Source organism: Mercenaria mercenaria, chromosome 5, assembly GCF_021730395.1.
Source record: "Mercenaria mercenaria strain notata chromosome 5, MADL_Memer_1, whole genome shotgun sequence".
In the NCBI taxonomy this organism is placed as follows: Eukaryota; Metazoa; Mollusca; class Bivalvia; order Venerida; family Veneridae; genus Mercenaria; species Mercenaria mercenaria.
This window is the reverse complement of record NC_069365.1, coordinates 51,760,853-51,775,324: the sequence shown is the minus strand read 5'-3', so window position 1 is coordinate 51,775,324 and position 14,472 is coordinate 51,760,853. Positions and strand designations below refer to the sequence as shown.

At 35.0% G+C, this 14,472-nt stretch overlaps 1 protein-coding gene across 2 annotated transcripts in view; it reads right to left on the bottom strand.

Annotated features, from left to right (window-relative positions):
- Window positions 1-14,472, bottom strand: part of LOC123557227 (protocadherin-9-like) — a 78,447-nt gene that overhangs the window by 58,320 nt on the left and 5,655 nt on the right. Inside the window, exons 2-3 of one of the 2 annotated variants that reach the window (XM_053543524.1) lie at window positions 11,197-11,301; window positions 8,859-8,911 (exon numbers count right to left, since the gene is read on the bottom strand). The gene's annotated coding sequence lies outside the window, so the exon portion shown is untranslated. The remainder of the gene's footprint in view (window positions 1-8,858; window positions 8,912-11,196; window positions 11,302-14,472) is intronic. The other variant, XM_053543526.1, reaches the window with a different exon arrangement.

The window sequence follows — 14,472 nt, the reverse complement described above, 5'->3', positions numbered from 1 at the left end:
GCATATAAACCACACAATTTTATGACAAGAATTTGACAGGATATGACTTTTGTTGAGGTTTATTTTGATGTCTTCATCTTTATATACAGCAAGGATTGCTGTAAAATGCTGATTTTAGTAGTTAACAAGCTTTTGTTAAATTTGCAACAATTTTTTATCGGACGACACTGTAAAAAATACATGTTTCAAATGTATTATGCAGTAAACTAAGAGTAACTTTCAACTTGTATCACAGCAGTTAGCAGGACAACATGGACAGACAAATGGACATTGGAAATTCAAACATTATTATATAATTATGTTTCATGGGTCTACGACACCATGGTGGGAGCATAAAAATTGTCCACATAAGTCATCCATCACCAGCAGTCCAATATTGTTTTAATGCCCAATGATCATACCATTTCGTGAAAAGATTTGAAACTGTGAAATCCCTTATACAGGGGACTTTAAAAACTTCATCCCTCCACCACTTTCAGCTATTGCCTTTCAATACACAGGTCCCAAATCAACTTCCGACACAAAATCAAATCACTCTCAAACTGAAACTTACTTACAGCTTTTAACTTCAAAGACAGGAACAGTCACATGAATTTCATAAATTATTATAAAATTAGAAGTTTTTAAATAATGAATTATGGGAAATGATTAATCTTCCGGAATTTTTAACGAGCCCTAAAAAAGATATCATCATTAAAATCTTCCAATTGCTTCTGATTTAACGCTACAACTCATCAAAAATAGACATTTGGAAGTCGTCAGAATTTGTTTGAAATCCTAAATGAACTGTTACACTATTGTATCACACACTTCCTTCACAAAGAATTACACCAGTTTTCCGAATTTATCGTAATAATGTAAATTACAAACATTTAATGCAAGACTTCCATAAGTACATCTTCTATTTTAATACATTATATAAATTCATAGAATTTTGAAATAAGGCGACAGCTTTCATTCATCATTGACAAAAATCTGCACCCTTCAGCTGCTGTGTTATAAATTAAGTTGTAAAATTTTAACCATGATATTTATCATAATTAGTATATATCAAAAAGTTTGCAACATGCTTGGTTTATTTCTTTCATGTTTTTTTTCTTTCGTAAATTTTACAAATTAATATGTAACAAAAGCTTTAACCCTTACCCTGCTAAATTTCTAAAATGGACTGGTCCATCATTCAATTTGGGCAATACCATTTATTATTCGAAGGGGTATTTACTGAAAATTTACTGACTGAATAGCGAATAGACTGCAAACCATGATCAGCCTGCACAGATGTGCAGGCTGATCTTGGTCTGCACAGGTCGTAAAGGCAGAATCACTTGCCGCCAGCAGGCTAAAGGTTAAATTGTATACAAGCCCTATGTTCACAAAACATTTTTTTGGGTCTCAGCTGAGTTTGAGAATGAAACTTTGAAAGAAAATTTTACTAGAACCTCAAGATTGAATTTCAGTTGTGACTGGTCATCAATACTAAATAGTCACTTAAGCATAAGTCATTAACATTTAATTTTAAACATGCAATTTAGGTATAAATGTCAAATCAAGTTTCATTATCATACTCGGCTGAAAAGTTTTGTGAACACGAGGCAAGAAATTCAAAAATAATTCAAAATGTATCGATCACCAATGAAAATCATGTGCAAAGAACAGAACAGAACATAAAATTCTTTGAGATTTGAGCAAATATTTATATAAATGACTGTAGGCCATGACTTTTATTTTATATGACTGCATGACTTTTGATGTCAATATAAAATTCATGATTCCATATATATTACTTTAATAATATTTTTTTTATCATTTTAATAAGAACCAAATGTGTTTTATCTAATTAAATCATAATATCTGTTTCATTGGAGAAAAACTCACAAAATAAAGTTTACATTAAGATCGGTCCATTTTTTTCATGTTTTTTTTTTTTTTTCAGTTTCTATAAGCAATGCATCATTAATCATCTTAAAACACATAACAACATTTTAAGTAAGTATAAAAGCTTGTCGGATATAAATGGGAGCATATATTCTTTGTTAGCGTCAATTTAAACGGGAAGAAGCAGAAGTGTTAAACAAACTCGACAAAACAAACTTTAAACATCTCGGAGTGTTTATATTCAGGAAAATGGTTGTTTGAAAACAAACATGAAACACAAATATTGGAGGGTTCTAGTTTATAGAACCAGAGGAAGGCATTATCCCATTACACTGCTGTGAACCAGTCAAAACAGACCTGATGTCAACATGAAGTAGTTGTGTAAACATTTCGTACAATAGCATACAAAACAGAATTATGTAACATGAAATCATACAATATAAAAGAAAATGAGCTTTTTCAATACAAATCAAATTTGATTAGAAAATCAAATTTTGTAAATCAATACGAAGACGAACAAGCATAAATAAACAAACAGTTTTGATTATTAAAAAAAAAAAAATGATAATTAGTTTTTTTGTGCCTCAAATTCACAATAAATTGTTAGCGGCAAAATTACTTTTAAATATATCATTGTTTATATGTGCTCTTATAACAAGGATAAATTGTCTTCTTAACCAAGTTATTTAAGGTAGCAAACCCATATTGACAACTGGCAATTTTTCTGCCTGATAACTTATTTTTGGTATGCTCTTCAACACAGAGCTTTCTGCACCAGCTGAGGTACATCAAAATCGCATACAGAGGATACATTATCAAACAGAAATTGCCAATCGTCATTCTGTGTGTGCTACCTTAATGAAACAAGACAACAATAATAGGGCTTTCATATTACTAGAAAAAATCCATTTTTATTTCAGATTTAAAATATTGCGCAATGATGGGGCTTGAAATTTTCCATAGACATGTCATGACTACTGCACACTGGAGACACATTAGCAAACAATTACAGATACATTATCAATCAATTGATATAATTATGTAATAAAACTCTTTATAATATGTATTACACTAATTCAGATGCTGTTTTTTTCTCAGTTTTATGTAGAAAAAGATTATTTCCTGCTCTGACAAATTTAAACAGAGGAAAATAAAAAGTATGAATTGCAAAAGTTGAAATCATGATTTCTTTAAGTACCTCTATAATCTGAAAGTCATTAAATTTTGCAAACAATTAACAAGGCTCTGAAAACTGCCCTATAACAAGAGCTGTATAATGACAGTGCACTAGACTATTTGAAGCCCTTCTACCTAATACTAGCTTAAATACAAAAGCTTTAGCAAAATTTTCTAAGTTGTGACAGGGGCATTAATTTTGCTTAAATGTATACTAGAGTTATGAACCCTGCCATGTGAAGTCATCCCATGATGCAAATGACGTGTGGAGAATCTGAAAAAATTGGTCAAGTAATTTTGGAGAAAAATGCTAACATGCAAAACTGGTTGAAAAGGGGCATAATTTTGACAAAATGAAAATTAAGAATTATGTAATTTGCCCCATAAGGTCATCTCATGGTGCCAAAATGTGTGTGAAGTTTGAAAGCATTTGACCTTACAGTTGAGAGAAACCTGCTGACATGCAAAATTTTAACCTGAAATTCTAAGTTGAAAAGGTGCATAATTTTGACAAAATAAAAGCTTGAGTTATGTATCTTGTCCTGGGAGATCATTTCATGATGCTGAAGACATTTGGCCATGTAATTTCTGAGAAACCTGCTCCTAACTTTTTGACGAGGACGCCAATGCCAACAAAAGGGTGACTACAAAAGCACTACTAGTCAAGTTAAAAATGGCCAGTTGGTAAAAGAATCATTCCTTACCTTAAACACTGAATTAGAAAACTTGACATGTTTCAGAGAAAAATTTTGCTGAATATAAAGCATGTATAAATAGCAGACCTGGTTTGACTGAGTCCTTTCTTGACAGGTAATGAAATGTGCAACACCCTCAAGCCCCCTAGCACAAGCTTATATGGAATTCTTAATTATGAACTCCAAGATCCCGAACGACCAGAAATTATTACAACGGAGTCAAAGTACAGGGAGACTTTTTACAGCTGCCACATGGCACAACCTGACTCTGTTGCGATAGTTAATAAAATAGTTAATAAAATCTGTAAGAAGAGATTAAACTGCACAAACTATAAAAGCCTATATCCCTTCCAGCGGGTATTATCTGATACATTATCAACTTTTGTCACACAACAGAAAATAACCAAAGGTTAGTAAGCAACATGACAAAACAGCGTTTTCAAAAATGGACCATTAGCAATTAATTTTTATTACTATTTTTACATGAGCAATTATCCGATCCCAATCAGCTTTTACATGAACATTCGCATGTCTCCTCATCAACGCTTGTCCAATAATGCTGCAATATGGCGGAAGTTCAATAAAAACAAAAAATAATCATAACGATAATCAGAAATCTATATCGATCCATTAATTTGTTATATTTTATTTACAACAATTTACGAGGGAAGAACGGAAGAGCTTTGATCAAGATTACACCGACAGTGACTATTTTTATAGCATTCACTTAAAAACTCAACAAAATGACGACTCTTGACATTTTATCAAAATTTTATCAGCGACCATTTCAGCAAGATTTATAGATGTAATGACCATTAGAGAAGACAGATTTAAAATTTTTGTTCTGACATCCAAGTGAAGCAGAAGAGTTGACATAGTAAATGATATCATTTTGTTTAATATTTAAAAGTTTCTATTTTTTAATTATCATAAGAATATGATCTTAAATTTCATAAAAAAATGTATTTTGAGGATTAAACAGAAAACTGCTGTAATTTATATTAAATGAGGAAAGAATTAAGACAGTTTTCTGTTAAGCCCTTGAATTATGAGTAGGAACATTTTGAAGGTGTAAAATAAAAAAAAAATAAATAAAAACTAGAAAATGCTTTTGTAAAAAAGCGCTTGTCTCCCCTCAATGCAAAGTCCTATAGGCAAGAAGTCAATAGGGGTCAGGAGCGAAAGTCAAAGAGACACTGATGGTTGGCTGCAATAGGGATCATCTACTTGGCATGTCCAGTCATCCCCCTAAATTTCAACACTCTTGGCCTAGTGGTTCTCAAGTCACTGTTCAGGCTCCTGTGACCTTGACTTTTGATCAGATGACCTCAAAATAAATAGGGGTCATCTACTCTGCATGTCCAATCATCCTATTAAGTTTCAACATTGTAGGTCAAGTGGTTCTCAAGTTATTCCCAAAAAATGATTTTACATGAACAGGCCCCTGTGACCCTGACCTTTAATAGACTGACCCCAAAAACAATAGGGGTCATTTACTCTGCATGAACAATCATCCTATGAAGTTTCAACATTCTGGGTCGAGAGGTTCTCAAGTTATTGATTGGAAATGGTTTTCCATGTTCAGGCCCCTGTGGCCTTGACCTTTAACAGAGTGACCCTAAAATCGTTAGGGGTCATCTACTCTGCATGACCAATCATCCTATGAAGTTTCATCATTCTGGGTCAAGTGGTTCTCAAGTTACTGACCGGAAATGGTTTTCAATGTTCAGGCCCCTGTGACCTTGACCTTTCACAGAGTGACCCCAAAATCAATAGGGGTCATCTACTCTTCGTGACCAATCATCCTATGAAGTTTCAACATTCTGGGTCAAGTGGTTCTCAAGTTATTGATCGGAAATGGTTTTCAATGTTCAGGCCCCTGTGACCTTGACCTTTGACGGAGTGACCCCAAAATCAATAGGGGTCATCTACTCTTCATGACCAATCATCCTATGAAGTTTCAACATTCTGGGTCAAGTGGTTCTCTAGTTATTGATCGGAAATGGTTTTGAATGTTCAGGCCCCTGTGACCTTGACCTTTGACGGAGTGACCCCAAAATCAATAGGGGACATCTACTCTTCATGACCAATCATCCTATGAAGTTTCAACATTCTGGGTCAAGTGGTTCTCTGGTTATTGATCGGAAATGGTTTTCAATGTTCAGGCCCCTGTGACCTTGACCTTTGACGGAGTGACCCCAAGATCAATAGGGGTCATCTACTCTTCATGACCAATCATCCTATGAAGTTTCAACATTCTGGGTCAAGTGCTTCTCTAGTTATTGATCGGAAATGGTTTTCAATGTTCAGGCCCCTGTGACCTTGACCTTTGACGGAGTGACCGAAAAACAATAGGGGTTGTCTACTCCAGCAGCCCTACAACCCTATGAAGTTTGAAGGTTCTAGGTCAAATGGTTCTCCAGTTATTGCTCGGAAATGAAGTGTGACGTACGGACGGACGGACGGACGGACAGGGCAAAAACAATATGTCTCCTAGGGGAGACATAATTATCACTGTATAATCTTTAACTGGAAGTTGGTCACTTTTAACCAGCTGCCATATGTCAGAGCTTTTCTTTATTTATTAAGTATAACAGATTAATTAGAAATGCCCAAAATATAAAGTATACAAAGATGCAATGTTATCAGAAATACATCTTTCCCCTGATGGCACTATGGGAACTCATCTGTCAGGCCTTTCTGTTTTATTAACTGTTGTCTTTTAAATTATATTTCTAGTGTTCCTACATCATAACTCATTTCTCACAAAGACTATTTGAATTCTCTGAGAGATTCTGCTGTCCAACTCTAACCAGATGACTTTGACCCAGTGATATGGGAATTTCTTTAGTCAAATGAAAAAGCTTAGTTGTTCTTGTGTCTGGCTTTTTATCACACAGTAATGACTTTCAAACTTTTGAATACAGATGGGGAAAGAACTGATGCATCCTTTTTTCTCTGACCAATTAACATCTGAATCCAGTGTTAATTAAACTGAGCATAGATATCTGTCTAAAATATAATCTTGCAATTCCATATTTACACTACTGTGCTCACAAGCTGGACTTCTGAGACCGGTCTCCAAATTTAACTGTATAACCTTCAGATGAGTACAGTGACTGGTTTTCCACATATCAGATGGACACAGTATCTGGTTTTCCACATGTCTGATGGGTAAAGGGACTGGTTTTCCACATGTCTGATGGACACAGTATCTGGTTTTCCACATGTCAGAAGGGTAAAGTGACTGGTATTCCAAATGTCAGATGGACATAGTGTCAGGTTTTCCACAGGTCACATGTGTACTGTGTCTGGTATTCCACATGTCAGATGGGTACATTGACTGGTATTCCACATGTCAGCTGTTTTCCACATGTCAGATGTGTACAGTGACTGGTATTCCACATGTCAGATGGGTACAGTGACTGGTATTCCACATGTCAGTTGTTTTCCACATGTCAGATGTGTACAGTGACTGGTATTCCACATGTCAGATGGACAATGTCTGGTTTTCCTCAGGTCAGATGTGTACAGTGACTGGTATTCCACATGTCAGATGGGTACAGTGACTGGTATTCCACATGTCAGTTGTTTTCCACATGTCAGATGTGTACAGTGACTGGTATTCTACATGTTAGATGTGCACAGTGACTGGTTTTCCACGTCAGATGGTACAGCGACGGCTTTTCCATATGTTAGATGTGTACAGTGTCTTGTATTTCACATGTCAGACGGACACAGTGTCTCAGATGTGTAAAGTGACTGGTATTCCACACGTCAGAAATTACAGTGACTGCTTTTCCAGATGCAAAATGGATACATTGACTGGTTTTTTTGCATGCCAGAGCAGTAGTGATGGTTTTTCCATGTGCTACATAGGTAACTTTCGTAAGTGTTTTAGCTTCTTACTAAAAGTGAGTATGTAATTCTGCATCATTACGATTTGGAAACAAATTCCAAGTCAGTACTTTTAACCCTTTTAAGACAAAGGTTCAATTAAGTTTATTCTATTTTTATCTAAAATGCAGAATGAGCACAATATAGCTGAATTTCTGCATATTTAAAGTGTATACAATCAATTCTGTCCATAATAACTTCAATACTGCTTATTAACTAGAATTGTGTCCATAGGACATGGATGCCCCCACATACTATGCCATTCTCTATATAGCAAAAACTATCAAAGAGCCATAACTGCAGTAAAAATATTCACAGAAAAAAATCCTTTCCTTATGGTCATTTGCACATCAAGCTTGTTCATCTGTGAAAGTTTGAAGCAAATCAGGTTAATAGTGTGGGAGGCGTTGGACACACTTTTCTCTATATTCCATATAGCAAAAAAATATCAAAGGGCCATAACTGCAGTAAAAATAGTCACAGAAAATATTCCTTCCTTAATGGTCATCTGCTAATCAAGCTTGTTCATCTGTGAAAGTTTGAAGCAAATCAGGCTAATAGTGTGGGAAGAGTTGGACACACAAGATTTTTCTCTATATTCCATATAGCAAAAACTATCAAAGGACCATAACTGTGGTAAAAATAGTCATAGAAAATATTCCTTCCTTAATGGTCATCTGCTAATCAAGCTTGTTCATCTGTGAAAGTTTGAAGCAAATCAGGCTAATAGTGTGGGAAGAGTTGGACACACAAGATTTTTCTCTATATTCCATATAGCAAAAACTATCAAAGGACCATAACTGTGGTAAAAATAGTCATAGAAAACATTCCTTCCTTTATCTGCACATCTAGCTTGTTCATCTGTGAAAGGTTGAAGCAAATAAGGCTAATAGTGTGGGAGGAATTGGACACACAAGATTTCAGGACGTACAGACGTACAGACAGCAGCATCGCTATATGCCCCCACATAAATGTGTATGGCATAAAAAGCAAGTTTAAGTGTAGTCAGCATTTTAATAAATTTCAGAATGAAACCCTGTCTCCATGACCTTAATTATTCCATTTCATTATTAAATATGCAAGTACACAAAAATTAATATTCACACTCATAATTTAGATGTGCTGAAACATAATAATGTTACCCAATTGAATATCAGGTGTCCAAATCTATGTAATTTTGGGTATAAGGTCAGTGAATAAATTAAATCTGTATACCTTTAACATAGTCCTATTTTTCACAGCTGTGGTAAATAACAGACACACAGAAGCTGCAATATCAAAATATATTATATTTATACATCTATGAATTAATACAAAACCTGTCACTGTAATTTGACATATGGATGATATTTCCCCCTAAATGCTGAAATGATGTTTTGACAAATTTTCCTCTAATCTTATTTCAAAGCTGGTTGGATTATTTTCTATAATATAACAGACAAGGAAAATGAACAAGGGGAATAACTCAAACAATACTGTGCCAAGAGTAACAGATTCCGTTCACTACACACTCCTCCACACATATCACTTCCTATCTATATTAAAAATTTGAAATAAATCTGTCCCTTCCTTAGTCTGTGTTAATCAAATCTGTGGAAGCACAGATCACAACCAAAAAACATATGAGCCGTGCCATGAGAAAACCAACATAATGGCTTTGCGACCAGCATCCGCGCAGTCTGGTCAGGATCCATACTGTTCACTTTCAAAGCCTATTGCAATTAGAGAAACCGTTAGCGAACAGCATGGATCCTGACCAAACTGCGCGGATACGCAGGCTGGTCTGGATCCATGCTGGTCGCAAACCCACTATGTTGGTTTTCTCATGGCACGGCTCAATTATAAGAATATTTACAGGGTCAATAACACAGTACCTTGATCTGCAATGGTGAATCCAGCTTTCGTTGATTTTACCAGGCTGGATCACACTTTGCACAAGGGCCTCGTGGGATTCTAGCCTGGAAAATCCACACAAGCCAAATATAACATTGCGGACCAAGATACTAATATAATAACCCTATCATATTTTTTAAAGAAATGATCCATACAGAACTAGCAGCAATTCATCAATTCTCTTTCTTTTTGATCAGAGCATAATCACTTATAAAACAGAAAAAAGCTAATACTTCTGGGAGAAATAAAGACTGACATACTATCTCTTTTATAAGAGATGAAAACACTATAATGTATTCCAGTGTATGAACATCAGTGGAGCAAACATATATAGGGAAATACTCTTATGCTATTGGCCTACTTTAAATGGGGCTAGAATTGTGAAGCAAACTGACAATTGTTGCAATAAACTTGTTTGTTGATTAAAGTGGGTTTGGAACTGCTACAAGGCATGGTCTGACCCAGTGTCTGCTTGTTCCCGGTCTTAAGTTGTGTGAAAAACTTGTACAGGAACCAGAAGTTTGTATCAACAGATCTCACTGGCTGGCTCTGTCACAAACAGGAGGATAGCAAGATTCTCTACAACAACCATGGTAGATGGTCAAACAAGCAAAGCAGGCAAAAACTGTCCCTGTGTTTTGCCTTTGTCTATGTAAAACTTACAAGCTGAGCAATGGTTTAGTGGATAAGTTCACTGCATCTTAATCTTATACCACTTCTAAGACATGATTGATTTTTATAAAAGGAAACACAATTAATATTGTTTCAAATCAAGTTTCTCCAATACATTTATATATATATATATATATATATATATATATATATATACAGTCGACATCGTACTTGCGACCACCTCTATTAAGCGATTTTTGTATTAAACGACCAGTCAAAATCCCTCCCGAACGTTTTCAGTATATAAATTCATTCCATTAAACGACTTTTTTATTAAACGACTAGCGACCACATTAATCTGGTCCCGACAGGTAAAATATTCGACAAAAGTATCTATTAAGCGACCGGGTACCAAAATTCTACCGGGCATTTCTTCATCTGTGTAATTAGCGAGTACGTTTTGCACGTGACTGAATGCAATTAACCTTTGTATCAGTCAAACTGACAAACAATATTGCCATAATTTTCACGGTTTGTGGACTTGGAAAAGTGTTCAGGATGTTTAAACATATTTTGAAACCATACATGTATATTCATAATAAAAACAGTTACATTTAACTTTTCTTTTCATCTGACTGAAATTTATTAAGAGACCATTCCATTAAGAGACCACTTCTTAGCAGTCCCTTGGGTGGTCTCTTAATACAATGTCGACTGTATATGGTTGATAGAACATTGAAAACTGGTGACATATCAAAGAGAAATAATTCCAAGACAGTTTACAATAATTATTATATTCCATTACTTTTAATGATGATGGAATGCAATTAATTATTCAATAGTTTTGACTGATTTCAGACCGAAAGTTTTGTACATGTAAATGATTAACAGTACGATATTTGCATATTGTAACGAAATAGAAGCATTACAGAAAACTTTTCTTCAATGACATTATGTATATAAAGGTATAAACTGTAACACAAATGCCCTTGATAATATGCTGTAACTCAATCAAATTTGTAATTTATCAAATGGTATGCAAATTTACTTCAGGCACGAAATCTCTTCTACTGCACTGCCAACACCTGATACCAGATACTCCGAAGTGAGACATGATGTCTACAAGCTGCAGGGCCCCCATAGGCATGTTGGTCTGGAAATGAAACAATAAAAGAAAAACTTTCTTAAAAATATAAACACATTGCATCATTTTCATAAATAATTTATACATTTTGTATTTTGCCTTGAGAAAAAATTCCCTCCCTATGGCGAAAATAAAAGAACATTTTCTCAGAAAGTTATGTTACATACACTCAGGTCAGAGCCGTTTGAATCACTTATGAATTAGACCAGAAAGTTGCGGATCTAAGAATATATCGTCATGGCCAATTTCTCTTGTAGTATTATTTTCAGAGCAAAATGCTTAGAACTTGTACTCCATATGGGTTGAATTTCATGCTCAATGTGGAATGAAGTTTTTTATCTATAAAATGTAAGTGTGATTTATGAAAAATCAAGATAACAAATGGTGCTTATTTACATAGTTTAATGTTCTCACATTGCGTGTTTGCATTTTGATGACGATTAAACAGAGAACATGTTTTTTTCTTGCCATATGGTACGAAACTTGGTGGTCAGTTTTACTTAAGTAACTACTTATGACATAATATCACTTTTCGTACATTCTGTTAATTTCATTCAAGGAAAAGAAATGCCATTTTATACAGCCTGATCACAAATTATTGTCTTTAAAAAAATTATAATAACCTCCCTTTAAGGAGTTTTTTTTTTAATTTCCATTTGATAGTTATTAAGGCTTGCACCAATTAATTCATTTTTAACAACAAATAAAGAACAAGAGGCCCAAATGGGCCTAAGTCATTCATCTGAAGAGGACCTTGACCATCTAACACTTCTTTTAAACGAATTTGGTGAAAAATCCTTTACGCAATTCATACAAAATAACAGTTATCGAAAGGTTTTTCTATAATATGCTGTGACACCCCAAAATAGCTAAAACCATTAGAACAAACTTCATGATACAAAACGGGACCAAGCGGAACCTTTACAATTATGTTACAGACCAAAGTTGATGAAGATCCATCAAGCGGTTCAAAAGAAGAAGTTTCTCTATTTTTAGCTCCAGCTGCCCCTAATAGGAGCCAAGAGTCCCCTTTTTTTAGTAACTTGGGAGCGGACCTTACAATGATACCACAAAGTTTAATGAAGAGCCAGCCAGCGGTTCATCTGTTTTTAGCTCTAGCGGTCCCTTAAAAAGGTCAAACATCACCACTGAACAAATTTGGGAGATGACCTTACAATGATGCTACAAACCAAGTTTGATTAACATCCATCAAGCATTTCAGGAGAAGAAGTCATTTAAAGGTACCGGTATTCCTATTTGCCTCCATTTAAATGAATTTAGGAGATGACGTTGATTAAGATCTATCCAGTGGTTCATGAGAAGAAGTCGCTTAAAAGTATTTCTAATCTAAGCTCTAGTGGCCCCTAAAATGGACCAAATGCACCCATTTGAACAAAAATTATGAGAGGACCTTATAATGATGCTGCAGACCAAGTTTGATGAAAACTGTTAACAGCCTTTTCTATTTTTTAGACTGGCAGCCCCTAAAATTAGACCAAGGTGGACCATCTGAACAATCTTGATAGAGGTTCATGCCAGGATGCTACTGACCAAGTTTGGTGTTATTCTGACCAGTAGTTTCAGAGGAGTAAATGTTTAGGTAAGAATGCTCACACAGGAAGCATGATGATGGATGACAGACCACCTACACTGAACAAAGTTCAGGTGAGCTAAAAGGGATGTTAGCATAATTTTTGAAACTTGCACTTTTTGTTAATGACCTGACGCTGCACAAAAAAAAACTATAAATACAAATCTCTGACAAATGTAATAAACATTCCTTTTGAAAAATAGGTTCATCTCATTTTTCTTTTTATTGAAAAAGATTGGCATGCCCATTTGTGTGAAATTATTTCAAAATCAGACTGGCAGTTTAGGGGAAGATGTCATTTGAATTTTTTCTATTTTTTGCTCCGGGGCCCCTTTATGCAACCAAGCAGAATGGTTTGAACAATTTTGGAAGAAGACCACCTAAGGAACATCCAGACCAAGTTTTATCAACTTCCAAGACACTGTTTCAAAGGAGATGTCACTTGAAGAAAAGTGTGCATGGATGGACAGCGGACACAAGATGGATGCTGGACGGTGAGTGATCACAATTGTTCAATACAAGTACTTTGTGCTCAGGTGGGCTAAAAATGCAAAACTAAGATATGGAACTTGTACAATACATGCTAGCTCATCACAATGGACAACTGTGTGAAGTTTCAATACATTCCCATAAGTGGGTATCCAGCTATCAGCTTACATTCAAAAGCTTCTACAAAAATTGCTTAGTCGAAAAAGCAGCATAATTTTGTAAAAAGGCAAAAAGGAGTTATGAAACCTGTGCAATGCATATCAGTTCAACATAGTAAACAAGTGTGTGAAATTTCAATCCATTCCCACAACTTTTTACTGAGATACCAGCTTGCATACAAAAACATAACCAAACTGGGACGCTGATGCCGACGCACAGGCGAGTCCAACAGCTTTACCTATTCTTTAAACAGTCAAGCTAAAAAATATCAATTCAGGACAACAAATAAAGTACCACTCAGATGCTGATTCAACCACCAATACTTATAGCTCACCCTGAACCTGTGGCTTCATGAGACCTGTGGTTTCATGGGACCTAATAAAAAATTGACTAATCTTCAATAACATGAGACTGACTGTCTAAAACTTGGAATTCCAGAACTGCTACTGGCAATATTTTCACTTTAATTAACATTGTGACTGTCTGATAGAAATGATTGTGAAGTAATAAAGAAATATGTGTCAATTACAGCTTAGCATATCTCCTTGAAAAAAGCTTTTTTAACCTTATTGAACCAAATTAAAGAACAGAGGTGAAATCAGTGTATGCATTTATAGACAAACAAGGAGATACTACCATTTTGCAATCATCTCTGTATCATTTTTTTTGGTAAGAAAGTATGGGCTGGTAAAAGTCAAATATCCTGGTCAGCTGTCAATACAACCAGGTACACAGCTCATTGATCCTATCTCTTCATTTTTACTGATTTTTCTGTTGGTTTTACTGCCTTTCTGACCATAAAATATTGATCTTTGATCTAACATGAAGACCTTACAGTGTCTTTAAAAAAAGGTGTTGCCTTTACCTCATGTAACAGTAAAAATGACACATTAATGGTCCAGCACTAACAATGTATCTCTTAATTGGTTTTGTTGGTAGTA